The following is a 14,695-nucleotide window of genomic DNA, read 5'->3' as shown; positions in this document are numbered from 1 at the left end:
ATAAAATAGTACCTGACCCATGGTAGATTCTCTATGAAAGCGAAAGTGTTAGTTGCTCAGTCATGTCAGACTGTTTGTGACCCCATGGACTGTAGCCCACCAGACTCCTGTGTCCATGGAATTCTCCAGGCAAAGATACTGGAGTGGGTAGCCATTCCTTTCTCTGGGGGATCTTCCTGACCCAAGGATCAAACCCAAGGAGATTCTCTATAAATGGCATCAAATGCCACTGATAAATCAAGTAAAAGTATCTAAAATATCCCTCAACATCACCATCCCAGCAACGATACCACATTTCTCCCTCTTGTCTGCAACTGGCATGCCTTTCAGTAATACAGGCTCTGGAATGTCCTTTCCAAGTATTATTCTTATCTTTCAGCTCCAGCAATTGTGTGACATATCCCTTGCTAGTCACTCCTACTTTAGCTGCTTACTTTACTTTATTTATTTTTTTTTTTTACTTTACTTTTTTTTACTTTAGCTGCTTACATCTTCTATGTTGGAAGGTTATTTGAACTCACTCAAAAGATGGCAGGACTCAGCTACATGGAAGAAGCTGGTGTCAAGGTCATGATCATACCAGGAAGTGAAATAAGACTAGAGCTTGGGAGACTATGGTGGAGGGCAAGAGTACCAGTAGCAGAGAGGGTTTAGTAGAAGGGAGAAGGCAAATCTTTTGAAAGCTATATTGTGAATGAAGAAGAGGATATGATGACTTCCACTCGTAACACTGTGGTGTGTAGAGCATGCAAGAATGAGCATTAGTGGTGGCTAGTTTTCTTACACAATGTATGTTGTTTAGCAGCATCTCTGGCCTCTCCCAGAGATACTAGTATCATGCCTTGAGTGTGACAACCAAAACTGTCTCTTCAGTTCAGTTCAGTTCAGTTCAGTTGCTCAGTCGTGTCCAACTCTGCAACCCCATGAATCACAGCACGCCAGGCCTCCCGGTCCATCACCAACCCCTGGAGTTTACTCAAACTCATGTCCATTGAGTCGGTGATGCCATCCAGCCATCTCATCCTCTGTCGTCCCCTTCTCCACCTGCCCCCAAACCCTCCCAGCATCTAGGTCTTTTCCAATGAGTCAACACTTCGCATACGGTGGCCAAAGTATTGGAGTTTCAGCTTCAGCATCAGTCCTTCCAACTAACACCCAGGACTGATCTCCTTTAGGATGGACTGGTTGGATCTCCTTGCAGTCCAAGGGACTCTCAAGAGTCTTCTCCAACACCACAGTTCAAAAGCATCAATTTTTCAGTGCTAGATATTTCCAAATATTCCCAGGGGAACATTATTCCAGTTGAGAACCACTGTCTTAGAGCCAGCTGAGGGATAGAACCATGGTTTTCTCAACAGACCTGCTAGATATTCTTGCAAATGTCATTCTGGCCACTTGCCTTGGTGAATCAGAATTCTTAGTGATACATGCAAATTAGATTCTCTCTTTCATACCCTCTGATTCTCTGTCCCATCTGGATCATCACAAAGAAGCCATGTTAAAACTTTGCTGCAATGAAAACTTCTGTAATTGACTATTTAAATACTGCATCTGAATTCACAAGTTCTTTTAAATCGAAGTTCATTTAGGCTTTTCTAAAGTCATATCAGGCTTCCCTGGTTGCTCAGTGGTAAAAAATCCACCTGCCAACGCAAGAGACGCAGGTTCGATCCCTAGGTTGGGAAGATCCCCTGGGGAAGGAAATGGCAACCCACCCCAGTATTCTTGCCTGGAAAATCCCATGGACAGAGGAGCCTGGTGGGCTACAGTCCATGGGGGTCACAAAAAAGTGGACACAACTTAGCAACTAAACAACAACATAAATCAATATATCAGGTATAATATGAGAAACCTGTCTTCCACTGAATGGTAAGTTATACACTCATTTTCACACTCCAATAACCATATATTTTTTAAAAATATGTTTATACTCCTCAAATTAAAATATTAGATATGTATTATAAATGCCTGGGCATTTTTGTAAGACTTTTGTTAACCTGCACTATAAATTCTAACAATCAACATTTCTTTGTCATTTATTTGCCCAGATGTTTGAAATTTTGGTAATGAGCAATTGACCTTATTCCCTACAACATTCTTTTCAAAATAATTAATCTACTTTTGTTACTGAACTGAGTTTGGATTTGCTTGCCTATCATACAGAAAAGCCAATATACTGACCCTGGGTGGTGATGAAGGAAAGTGCAGGGCACCAAGCAAGGAGAATGGGCAGCTCATGCTCCAAGGACTCAAACTCCCCAATGGTGTTTAGGTTAGAGTTTTTAAACGTAATATTTGGGGTAAGGGTTGCAGCTCATGGACTTTCTTTTGATTGATTGTTGTTGAGGTAACAGGATGATGTTTCTAGAGTCTTAAGCATCAACCTTCTCCTCCCAACAGTATGGAAGCTACATATTTATGGTCAGTATGTAGTCATCATCCTTCACCTGGGCATGGGTCTTAGTTTTTGTGGAACAAGTCAAAGTTATGCACCAGATTGTTGTGTATATCCCTTGAGAAGGAACTCAGACTATTTCATCACCAAACTACTGTTCAAGGTTTCTTCCTTAGCTGCTTTTCCTTTGTTTCTGCATTCTATCACTTCACTAACTAGTAACTGCTTGAATCTGTTCTTTGAATCTCAGGGAAGACCTAGGAAACTAAAAAGACCTACGAGACTTGTTTTTCTATGAACAAGAAATTGAGGACACAAGAAGGCTTTTTTATCTGGGAGGGTCCTGCAGGGTCCTCCTCAGTTTCACCTTCTATTACATTAGTGGAGCACTCTTGATAAAATTTTTGAAAAAATCAACTGCTGACCCCAAAACATTTAGGATAACATTTAGAATAATTTGGAGGGAGGAGAGAAAAAGAGTAGGTTGAAAAATGACCGATTAAGCCAAGAAACTACTAAAGCATGGATAATGTCCTACTAGTTACGTTGAATGAGCTAAGTAAGCCTCTAGACGTTGTATCCCAGCCATGTTTTCAGGGTTGTAGTAGTAGTGATTGATTCAACCTATGGTCTTAGAAGTAATTAATCAAATAAGGACTCTGATTTGGATTGAGATCCTGCAATAGAAATATTTCTCTCTGAAATATTTTTAATATATTTGTTTCTATAATATTGGTTTACAAGATTCAAGAAAGTAGAAAATTTTAAACCAATATCCTTTGAGATTTTTTTACTAAGAACAAAAATATCACAAACCAATCAAATTATGTTAGTACTTTATAGGCCATAATAAATTAAACATAATTTTCAAAAGGCTTGAAAAATCTGTTGCATTTATTTGAAAAATGTGAGTTTCTTCCTAACCAATTAATTAGAGTATCTTTCTAAGAAAGTATGAGAAGATAATAATTTATAATTCATCACACCAAAGATAAATAGATTTTTGTAACCACAAACTTCTCCCTTAAAAATAATATATATAATGAAAAATTATTTTTAGCTTGTGCTTTAAAATATAACACTCAATTTAATTTAAAATATTATATTAAAAAAATTGAAGATAGATATGAAAAACTGGATATTATATATGATACATTAAATTCTTGTGCATTTTTCTCAATGCATCATTTTCTTTAAATATGAGGAAGACTTTAGTAAGGACCAAACATTGTTGAAAGCCATATTTGAAAATGTAAAGAATATCTTTTAAAACTATAGTTTAAAGGAAACTCAAGGTCAACACAAACAAATACCACAGATACAAAATTGGATGATCTTTTTCTCTTGCAGTTTAGCTTCAAACTTCATTTATTACATTAAGTAATGTTTATAGAAAACTATCCCTTTGCATTACTTACAATTTCTATGTAGATTCTTCTTTGATTTAGACTTTTTACAACCTGATAATGATACTCTTATAGAGAGACTAAGAATTAATTCAAGAAAATTCTTAACTCTGGATGGATTATTTAGAAAACAATTATGCTTCAACAATATGGAGGTGAGAGGGAAATTGAGACAAAAATTTAAACATACAAGAGGATTGCAAAACATGCTTCCTTTGTCCTCTGCTTGAGCCTAAGCTATCATTCCTAGAATAATGGCAGTGAAAAGTTGACTCCCAAAGTCACAAAGCTTCACTTCCAGAAAGGAGCAACTCTATCACAGCCCAACTTCTAACAACTTCTCTTCTGAAGTTGTTCCACGTCTTGTCAATCTATTGATCTTGATTTGATTCCCTGACAACATGGGGCTAGGACCCCATTTTCATGGTATATGGAGGAAAATACTTTCCATCTCACATGCTTGGGAATGGTAAAACTGAAATAAGTTTGTTTTCTGAAAGTTATCATTTTATCACTGTGCAAGTTTTCTTAATTACATTATGAACTCCACATTTATTTATGTTTTCATTTGTGATTTAGAATAAATGATGCTCAGATAATTCAGCTCTTCTTAAATTTATCTCAAATTTCAAGTACCTACATTAGTTGTGGGTAAAAAGACATTCATTTTATTATCAACATTTTTCCTTTACCTGTGTATCTTCATCATAAATCAAATTGATTCTAAAAAAAAATCCATGAATTAAAAAGTATAAAATTTAATGCTTTTCACATATAGGAAATATAGTGCAATGATTTAGAGAATAAACTTTGGAATCATATCTGTATTCAGTTATATTTACCAGCTGTGAACCTTGAGTTAGTTATTTAAATTGTTTTCTCAGCTATAAAATGGAAATAACACCATGGTAGTTTATAGGTCTACGCTCTGATTAAACCAAACAATGCATATAAATTAGTAGCTGTGATGCTTGTCAAACAGTAAGCACTCAGTAAGAATTAGTTATTTTTATTATTATGTAAGAATTACTTAAGTCTGTATATGGCATAGCAATAAAAACTGAGCGGTGGCTACACGCATACAAAGAGTCAGACACAGTTTAGCAACTGAACAACAAAAAGTGGCTCCCTTAAAAATACATGTGATGAATGTATTTACTTCACTTTTAATTGACTTCACTTTCTAAACTGGGACATTTTTATGGTAAAACAAAGGTTTTATGGGTCTGGAGGTTGACTAGCCTCAGATTGAAGTCTTAGCAACTGCTCATACTCCTGATTGTGGAATGGTCTCTGGCTTAATTTAGACCTGACCCTGTTTAAAATTTGAAATGGGATACAGTTTCCTCAGTTTTCATGAATGTAATATTTGCCTAAACTACTGAACAAATGAAAAGGATGAGGATAAAATTATTTTATGTAAAACCCAATGCTTCATTCATAAATTCAGAAATTTAATATACAAATAAAGCAATAATGACATTGATTTTATATAATCTCTACTAAAAGGTAAAATTAATTTCACTTGGAAGAGATGTGAGGAAGATATGATTAATGTAATGACCTTCACATTATGAACTTCAAATGAACCATAAATCAATATGTTATATAGAAAAATGGAAAGATCTAGTATGAGCAATGTTATTTTCTTCCCAAACAACAGGCAATTAAGCTGAAATTAAACACATGTATAATGTAAAAATTCATATTATTTAATATCTCCAAATTTTTCACAAATATGATTCCATACATATTTACTAGGTACCTTGAATCATTTAATTTTATCTTTTCAGTAGTTTTAAAAGTTATTCATGGACTAAAACTTGAAGGAGGAAGAGAATAAATATCATTACAATAATTATTGATAAAATATCATAACCATGTAGAAATAGACCTTTTATTTCAAATTCTTTCATGAATGTTACCCTTGAGAATCCCCAATATTGATGACTCAGCAGTGAAGAACCTGTCTGCAAGGCAGGAGATGAGGCAGTAGTCTTCGGTTCGATTCCCGGGTCAGGAAGATCTGCTGGAGAAGGACATGGCAACCCACTCCAGTATTCTTTCCTGGAAAATCCCATGAGCAGACCATGGGGTCACAAAAGAGTTGGACATGACTTAGTGACTAAACGACAACAAAAATCTTGATATAATATGTCCCAAGTTGTATACAAAGGATTTGGAGTAGGAGCTGACTGGATCTGCCTCAGGCTGGAATCCCGGCAGAGCAGCAGGCTGTTTCATTCCACTTTGGAATCTGGAGCAGGAAAGGTGACATTCCTCTTTCAGGTGGGTGTAATCCTGGTGACTGGAGGATTTAGTTCGAATTATACTTCGAATCTGCATGTTGGTGTCTCAGCTGGGGCAGGACACTGTTAACTACCAAAGTCTGACAGAGAGCAGAAGCCAACTTTACAGGATTGTGGCAACTAGAAAACTCAAAACAGGCAAGTGTAGAGAACTGGAGAGATGGTGTGGTTTCCCTCCAGAGTTGGGGCATAGATGTTAAGGTGACTTTCTGCCCATTCACCACAAAGGCTGTAAGCATGTCAGACCATAAAGAAACCAGATGGCAAAGAGATGAAATACCATTTCTCACTGAAGAAAAACCCAAACATTTTATGAAGTTTCATTTATTGAACTCTTCAAACTGTATTTTTTTTTCAGTCATTCATTCATCTTTATTCATTCACTCACCAAAATACATCAAGCTTCCACTTGGTCCATGTAACATAACAGATCTTCCAGACTAGCTTGAATGCCTTAACTCCGCTGGAAATTACAGTCCATTTAATATCTAAAATAACAGGTAAACTTCTCTAGGTTTACCTGAATGTTTTATAATTCCTATAGTGCCATCAATGGAATTATATTTGCTCAAAATTTCCAGAATTTTCCTAAGGGACTTTGAATTCTCAGTTATATTTAAGAAGGATATTGTTGTAGATCTCTGGTTTCCAGTATTCATCTAAACAGAGTTCAAGAATAGCTTTACTACAGTAATCAAAACCATATGGTACTGGCACAAAGACAGACATACAGATCAATGAAACTGAATAGAAAGCCCAGAAATAAACTCGCACATGTAGGATCAATTAATCTATGTCAAAAGAGGCAAGAATATACTATAGAGAAAAAAAACAGTCTCTTCAATAAGCAGTGCTGGGAAACCTGGACAGTTACATGTAAAAGAATGAAATTAGAACATTCTTTAAATCATATATAGAAAGAAACTCAAAATGGATTTAAAACCTAACTGTAAAACTCCTAGAGGAAAGCATAGGCAGAATACCCTTTGACATAATTCACAGGAATATTTTTTTGGATGTTTCCCAGAGTAATGGAAATAAAAGCAAAAGTAAACAAAAGGGACCTAATTAGGTTTAAAAGCTTTTGCACTTTTAAACTTAAAAGTTTAAAAAGGAAAACATAAATAAAACAAAAGACAACCTATAAACAGGATAAAATATTTGCAAATGATGCTACTGACATGGGATTAATTTCCAAAATGTACAAGTAGTTCATACAGCTTAATATCAAAAAACAAACAACCCAATCAAAATATTGACAGAAGGCCTAAATAGACATTTCTTCAAAGGAGACATACAGATGATCAATAGGCACATGAAAAGATACTTGATATCACTAATTTTTAAAGAAATGCAAATCAAAATTACAGTGAGGTATTTTCAACTCACAACAGTCATAAAGGCTGTTATTAGAAAGTCTGCAAATAATAAACACTGGAGAGTGTATGAAAAAAAGGAACTTTTCTACACTGTTGGTCGCAATGTAAATTGGTACAACCACTATGGAGAACAGTATGGAGGTTCTCTATAAAGTTAAAAATAGTTACCATATGATCCAGCAATCTCATTTCTGGCATATATCCAGGGAAAACTCTAATTTGAAAAGATACATGCACTCCAATGTTCATAGCATCACTATTTACAATAGCAAACACATGAAAGCAACCTAAATGTCCATTGACTGATGAATGGATAAAGAAGATGTGATGTGTGTGTGTACATATATACATATATATGTGTATATACATATATATATATATAAAATGAGACATTCCTCAACCATAAAGAATGAAATAATACCATTTGCAGCAACTTGAATGGACCTAGAGAGTATCATATTAAGTGAATAAGTCAGACAAAGAAGGACAAATATTTTATGATATCTAAAATTTGAAACCTAAAAGATTATACCAATGAACATATTTACAAAACAAAAAATAGACTCATAGACTCACAGACACGGTAAACAAACATGTGGTTACCGAAATTGATAGCAAGTGTTGGGGAGGGAGATAAATTAGGCATTTGGAATTAACATAAATACACCAGAGTATATAAAATAGATAAACAACAAGGATCTACTATATGATGCAGGGAGCTGTATTCAATATTTTGTAATAATCTATAATGGAAAAGGGGCTTCCCTGGTGGCTCAGCGGTAAAGAATCTGCCTGCCAATGCTAAAGACTCTGCTTTGATCCCTGAGTCGGGAAAATCTCCTAGAGAATGAAATGGCAACCCACTCCAGTATTCTTGACTGGGAACTTTCATGGAGGGAGAAGCCAAGTGGCTACAGTCCATTGGGTCACAAAAGATTTGGACATGACTTAGTGAATAAACAACAACAATGGAAAAGAATCTGAAAAAGAAGAGATATATATAAATATGTGTATAACTGAGTCACCTTGATGTACCCCTGAAAGTAACACAAGACTGTAACTATACTTCAGTTTTTAAAATGGTTATAAAAAAAGAATATAGTAAATAAATATGATTCTTCACAAATCTAAGTTACATTTTTACCCAGAGGTGATAACTCAGAGTTCTCAATAGAAGAAAGGTTATGTTAGGAGCGTAATGTGGGACTAATAGATGACCAGCAAGAGTGGGGTTAACATCAAAGCCGGCCTGTGGCTTTACACCATAGCACCCAACGGGGCACAATAGTGGGGGAGAGGTTGTAACGTCTAAGGACTGTTAGTTTGGAAGACCTCCAGAAAATAACTAGTGGCAAATTCTCCTGCTCCTTTGGCCAGGATCCTTAATTCGCAGTGTGTTCAGCTCAGGCGAATGTTAATTTTTTTTTTTTTTTTTTGGCAGGTGGAGAGGGAGTGGGGAGTTAGTTCCTGTATCCTAATGATTTAGTTCTTTTTTAGTATTTACGTGTATACACCGTTTAGGAAAAAGTAAGAGGGAATAACAAAGGAAGTTAAAAGTAGCAAAGTGGGGGAAACTGTGATGTTTTAGAGAACCTTATAAAACTAATTGTTTTAATTGTGACTGAGAGAGAGAGAGATTCAAGGAGACCAAGAAACCAAAGAAACATAATGTGATAGTAGTGAATGGACCTGGCACTAAGAGATGGGCGGGAAAAGAGATAAGGGAACTGACTGAGATCTGAAAAGCACTTTTATCTGCTGTGAATTCTCTAACTTTTCCACTCAATGTGCACAGCCATACAGTTTTGCAAAATTTGTCAAATGTGGCAAATATTCCAAATAAGGATGGTCAGATACAGTATTCGAGGTCACTTTTCCCATACTTTATTCTGACAGCCCAAATTAGCTGGAAAACTGGTAATAGAAGAAGAGCAGCTTTCATGATTGACTGAGGCTCTACAATTAGTATTCTTTCTAACCAAAACTCTTGTTTTCTGATGTTCAGATCAGTGAAAAGGTTATCTTTAAGTTTATCCTGTCTAATTTAAAGGAAGACTGTGACATTGAATAGAAAAGCAGATGTCCTTTGTCTTTTTTTTTTAATGCATATTTAGATAACTTCTCTACTTAATATTTATGCCATGCTGCCATGCCCACATTTTTCATAAATTAAAACATTAAAGAATAAAAAGAGCTTCATGATATGTTTGCCATCACCACTTATTAAACTAGAAAACAACAACAACTAGAAACACAGTATTTTTTGCTCTAGGGTTAGTAACAATAAACATTTGGTTGCTGTCATATTTCTTATATAGTTAGCCTAATGAAATTTCTGACCATTGTATTTTATACTATTTTACTACAGCGTGATTAAATGATTGTTGTTGTTTAGTCTCTAAGTCGTGTCCAGCTCTTTTGAGATCCAGTGGACTGTAACTCACCAGACTCCTCTGTCCATGGGATTTCCCAGGCAAGAATACTGAAGTGGGTTGCCATTTCCTTCTTCTGGAGGGTCTTCCCGTCCCAGGGAATGAACCCAGGTCTCCTGCATTGGAAGGTGGATTCATTACTGCTGAGCCACCAGGGAGGCCTGATTCAATTGTAAATATTGTCAACTGGCAATGCTATGAACCAACCTCAGTTTCATCTCAGATGTTTTGCTTTTCAGCTCTCTTTAACTCACTAAACTTTAACCTTACTTGAGGCCAATCCAAGTTTAGTAGAAAGCAACATGTTCTGAGTCTAAATTCTGCTTCCATAGATTTCTTAATCTCTTTAGTATCTATTTCACTTGGCTACTGTGAATATTTAATGGAATAACACATGTTAACTCTTTTTTCTCTGTCAAGCATCTTGTTTTAGCTAAAATGTATACTCAACTTATCGTTTCTTAATTTTTAGATCTACTAACCTCTGTGTAGCCTCTATCTGGGAAAAGGAGGCAAAAAACTCTAGAAGAAATGGTTGTTTTCCTTTGAAGTTTTCCTTTTTATGCTAGATTATAAATTCTGTAAAGCAAACTTTAAGTGATGTAAAACAGAGCAAAGAGCTTATGCATTTAGAAAGAGAGAAATACACAAACAGATATTTATGGAAACTATTAATATTGCCATCCTTATAAATAGCTGCAATTATCTTCTGCTAAAGCCAAAATGAGTCAAATGCAAATGATCACCTCCTTCTCCACAGACACCCACCCACACATACACACATGTACTAAGCTGTCTTCACAGGGTGACCTCCACCTCAGCTTTTACACATGCTTTCTAGGACCCAAACAAGATATTATTGTTTGCTAAACAGGTCGCATTTAAGTTCATCCTGAGTCATTAGCATTAGTGCAAAAAGAATTTTGGAAATTTGATATTAAAGGGAATTTACTGCTTTTTAAAAATGTACACATATTTATACCAGACTGGAAAAGGATGAACTGACAGCAAGAATGTATTGCAATAATAATAATAACCACTTAAATTTCAACTTGAACTCTCAGTGATACAATTTATTCTGGCATAATGCAACTTTCCTCATTTATTTTAATAGCCACAAATTCAGTCTATGTTTTAATCATGAATATCTCTTCTTTAAGCCTTTATATTTTGAAATGTATTTTAATATGTTAGCTTTAACTGTGATGGAATTTCAACTCAATACTGTGATGATTTGTTAATTACAAATCCTTTCTGAAGGCAGCTACTTACTTCTCTGCAGTGTATAGCCTGTTAAACCTACTCAGATCAGCTTTGAAATATATAATTATGCAGCTTAAAGTATTTTGTAATAATCATATTTCTAAGAAAATCTTGCATTTTAGATTTGAATATACTAACATTCAAAGAACATCACTAATATTATTTGTAATGAATTTCAAAAAACTATGTTACTTGTTGACTTTAATATTGTCATCATACTTACCACACAACAGATTTTTTTCCCCTGTAGGCCAGCTTCTAAATTCAATAGCCAGTAGTATTAAAAGGCTATTGGGGGTTGGGAGGGGGACTGAGTATGTAGAGAGAATATAGGACTGAACAGAAGCTCAGGCAGAGAGAAAAACACCTCCTGTGTATAACAAATAAACAGCGCTTGATCTCATTTGTACTTCAAGACAACCCACTAAGACTTCTATTGAATAGACAATGAAGAACTTTAACTGTAAAGCTATGGGATTCACTGTGGCTGTAATATAGATAGATAGATATAGAGATAGATAGATAGATATACATATATATAGTTAGAAGTTATTCTATATGTATTGTGTGAATATGGATGAAATAACTGTCATTTAAGATAGAGAGCTTTAAGCAACATACAGTGATATGTGAAAAAAAAGAATTATATTTCCTCTATTGGCTTCAAATGCAGTCAAAATACTTTATTTATGATAAGCAGATTTTTCAAACAAAGAGTTATGAAAATTAAGGCATATGTAAGGAGCTTTCTCTTTTAGATCCCCTGTCAGTGTTTCAAGCTGGTTTTTATTTCCCAGTCATTTCTATGATATTTACATTCAGGTAGCTGAATCAGCAAAGGAGTTATTAGAACAGACTAGTAATGGAAATGATTTGCTCAGGGATCCTGGCAGTAAAAGCGTCATACTGTGGTGCAGTGCTAAATGATTTGCATGTAGGTGGGGTGAGGATATTCCAGTTCTGTTCTTCATTTCCCCCCATTTCCTACTTCTGTTACTGCAGATGGAAATAGTCCCACTGAAATGTACAACTGAGATAGAGAATTATCCGTTTTCACATAAATTCTTTAAATCTCTGTGGAATGATATTTTCTAGCCTTTATAAAAACCCATGGATAATCCCTTTCTTGCCTCTGACACATAAATTATACTGATTTCTTAATTTTGCTAATGATGTCTCAGAATATTGTGGGCATATTCTGGGATATTGGAAATATCTTGGATTAAAGAAAATGTTTTTAACATCAAGAATGAATACGTCAATTAAATAGAGAGTAGTCAATGAACCAGCAAAGGGAAAGCATGTGGAAGCATAAACAAATTGAGTATTATTCTTCCCCTAGACCACTAAGCTCCAAACACATTGGCCTAGTTTGTCTTCTTCCTTGATAGGAAGATAGCAAATTTGTTTCCACCTTAGGGTCTCTGAGCTGGTTGTAGCTGGCTCCTCCCTGTCATTCAGTCCACAGTTTAAATATACTTTCAAACACAGTCCTTTCCAAACTCACTCAAACCAAACCCATCACTCAGTCATACACGGAGCATCATTTTGCTTTCTTGTCCTTATAGTATTTATCATTTCATTAAATTATCTTAGGCATTTGTTTATCCATTTGTTATCTTTCTGCTTTCCTGCTGTCACCTCCCCACCCACCCACCATTTTTCTAACTAACTAGAATGTAAATTCTAGAAAAGCAAGAATCCTGCCTTTCTTGTCCACACTTTTGTCTCCAGTCGGGTCTTAGAATAGTGACAGACAAATCCTAGGTGTTCAGTAAATATTTGTTGAATACTTAGAAACATATTACTTCTTGACAGATGTTAGAAATAAAGCTATGTAATGTAATATAATTTATGTAATGTAATTTGTGTTTTTCACCACTTATTTCTACTTGGAGTTATTTTTACACATATTTCATTTCACCATAGGTTGGAGAAATTTATATATTCACTGATTTAGCAATTTAGCTTTGATACATATTTATAACAATAGATATCATATAATGAATACTTGTTTTGGTACTGTGATAAACATTCCCATGCTCTCTTATTTACTTCTCAAAGACACCCAATGATGGTAAACGCTATAACTACTGTCATTTAATATATGTGGGAACTGAGGATTAGTGAGGTTAAGTAATTCACTCAAAGTTTCTCTGCTGATAAAAAGTGAAGCAAGGATTTGATTCTACTTTTGTGAAACCTGAAAAGACAGTGATTTTAATCACTACATTTTATGGCCTCTCATTGGACATTAGAATTTCCTTGGTGGCTCAGTGATAAGGAATCTACCTGCCAAAGCAGGATACATGGGTTCCACCCCTGGGTTGGGAAGATCCCCTGGAGAAGGAAATGGTAACCCACATCGGTATCCTTGCCTGGGAAATCCCAGGGACAGAGGAGCTTGGTGGGTTACAGTCCATGGGGTCATAAAAGAGTTGGATGTGACTTAGTGACTAAACAAGAATAACAATTGAATTTTATGTCTCTATCAGCTTCCCCTTTTAACACAGTCAGAGTGGAAGTGTTAGTTGCTTAGTCAACTCCAACACTTGGCGACCCCAGGTTCTTTGTAGCCCACCAGGTTCCTCTGTCCATGGAATTCTCCAGCAAGAATACTGGAGTGGGTAGCCTTTCCTTTTTCAAAGAGATCTCCCCCACCCAGGGGTCAAACCCAGGTTTCACACATTGCAGGCAGATTCTTTACTGTCTGAGCCACCTGAATTAAATATCTACAATATCTTAAAAAATTTATGGTAAGAAAAAAAAAAAAAAAAACACCACACGTTTAGTGAGATCTATCTCCCCAAACAGTTAAATGTACTAATACAATTCTGTGGGTTTTAGAGTATTAAACTGAACAACATTTAAGGACACAAATTCATGCAGACTGCTGAGGCATAACTTGTTATTGCCCTGGAGATGTAAAACCACTCTCAGTTTTAATTTATTTTTGTTAATGAAAATATTTTTAAAATGGTAACACATTCTATATGCTTCAGCACTTATGCTTTCTTAAAAAATATTTTTCAAGAAGAAGTTAATCATCTAGGCTCCAGGCATACTTTTCCTAGGAGAACACTGAACATTAACACAGTGAACACAGATGTGCCTTCATAAGATGAAAAATACCAGATTGAACAGATAACATAAGAATTAGTCTCATGCCCTGAATCAAAAGAGCAGGTGAATCACATTATTGCAAATAGTACATTAATAAATGTCCAGATACCTTAATGTCCAGATAAATAGCATTAATCTGGACATTATAATTATAAACAAGTATTTTGTTTAGGTAATTTAATGATATAGCTGTATAATCTGATTTTATCAAGTTGTGGTATTTTGAAAAGATCTAAGTTAATGCATAATCCTTAAAATACTTCATATGAATTACATTTAAGCAGATGCAAATTGTTTATAATCAATGCTCATATATGTCTATATAAAGAAGATATAGATCCTTAGAGATTTTATAACTTGACATCTAAATATTGAAAACTTCACACAC

This window comes from Dama dama, chromosome 17 (genome assembly GCF_033118175.1).
Source record: "Dama dama isolate Ldn47 chromosome 17, ASM3311817v1, whole genome shotgun sequence".
Taxonomy (NCBI): domain Eukaryota; kingdom Metazoa; phylum Chordata; class Mammalia; order Artiodactyla; family Cervidae; genus Dama; species Dama dama.
This window is presented reverse-complemented; position numbering follows the sequence as displayed.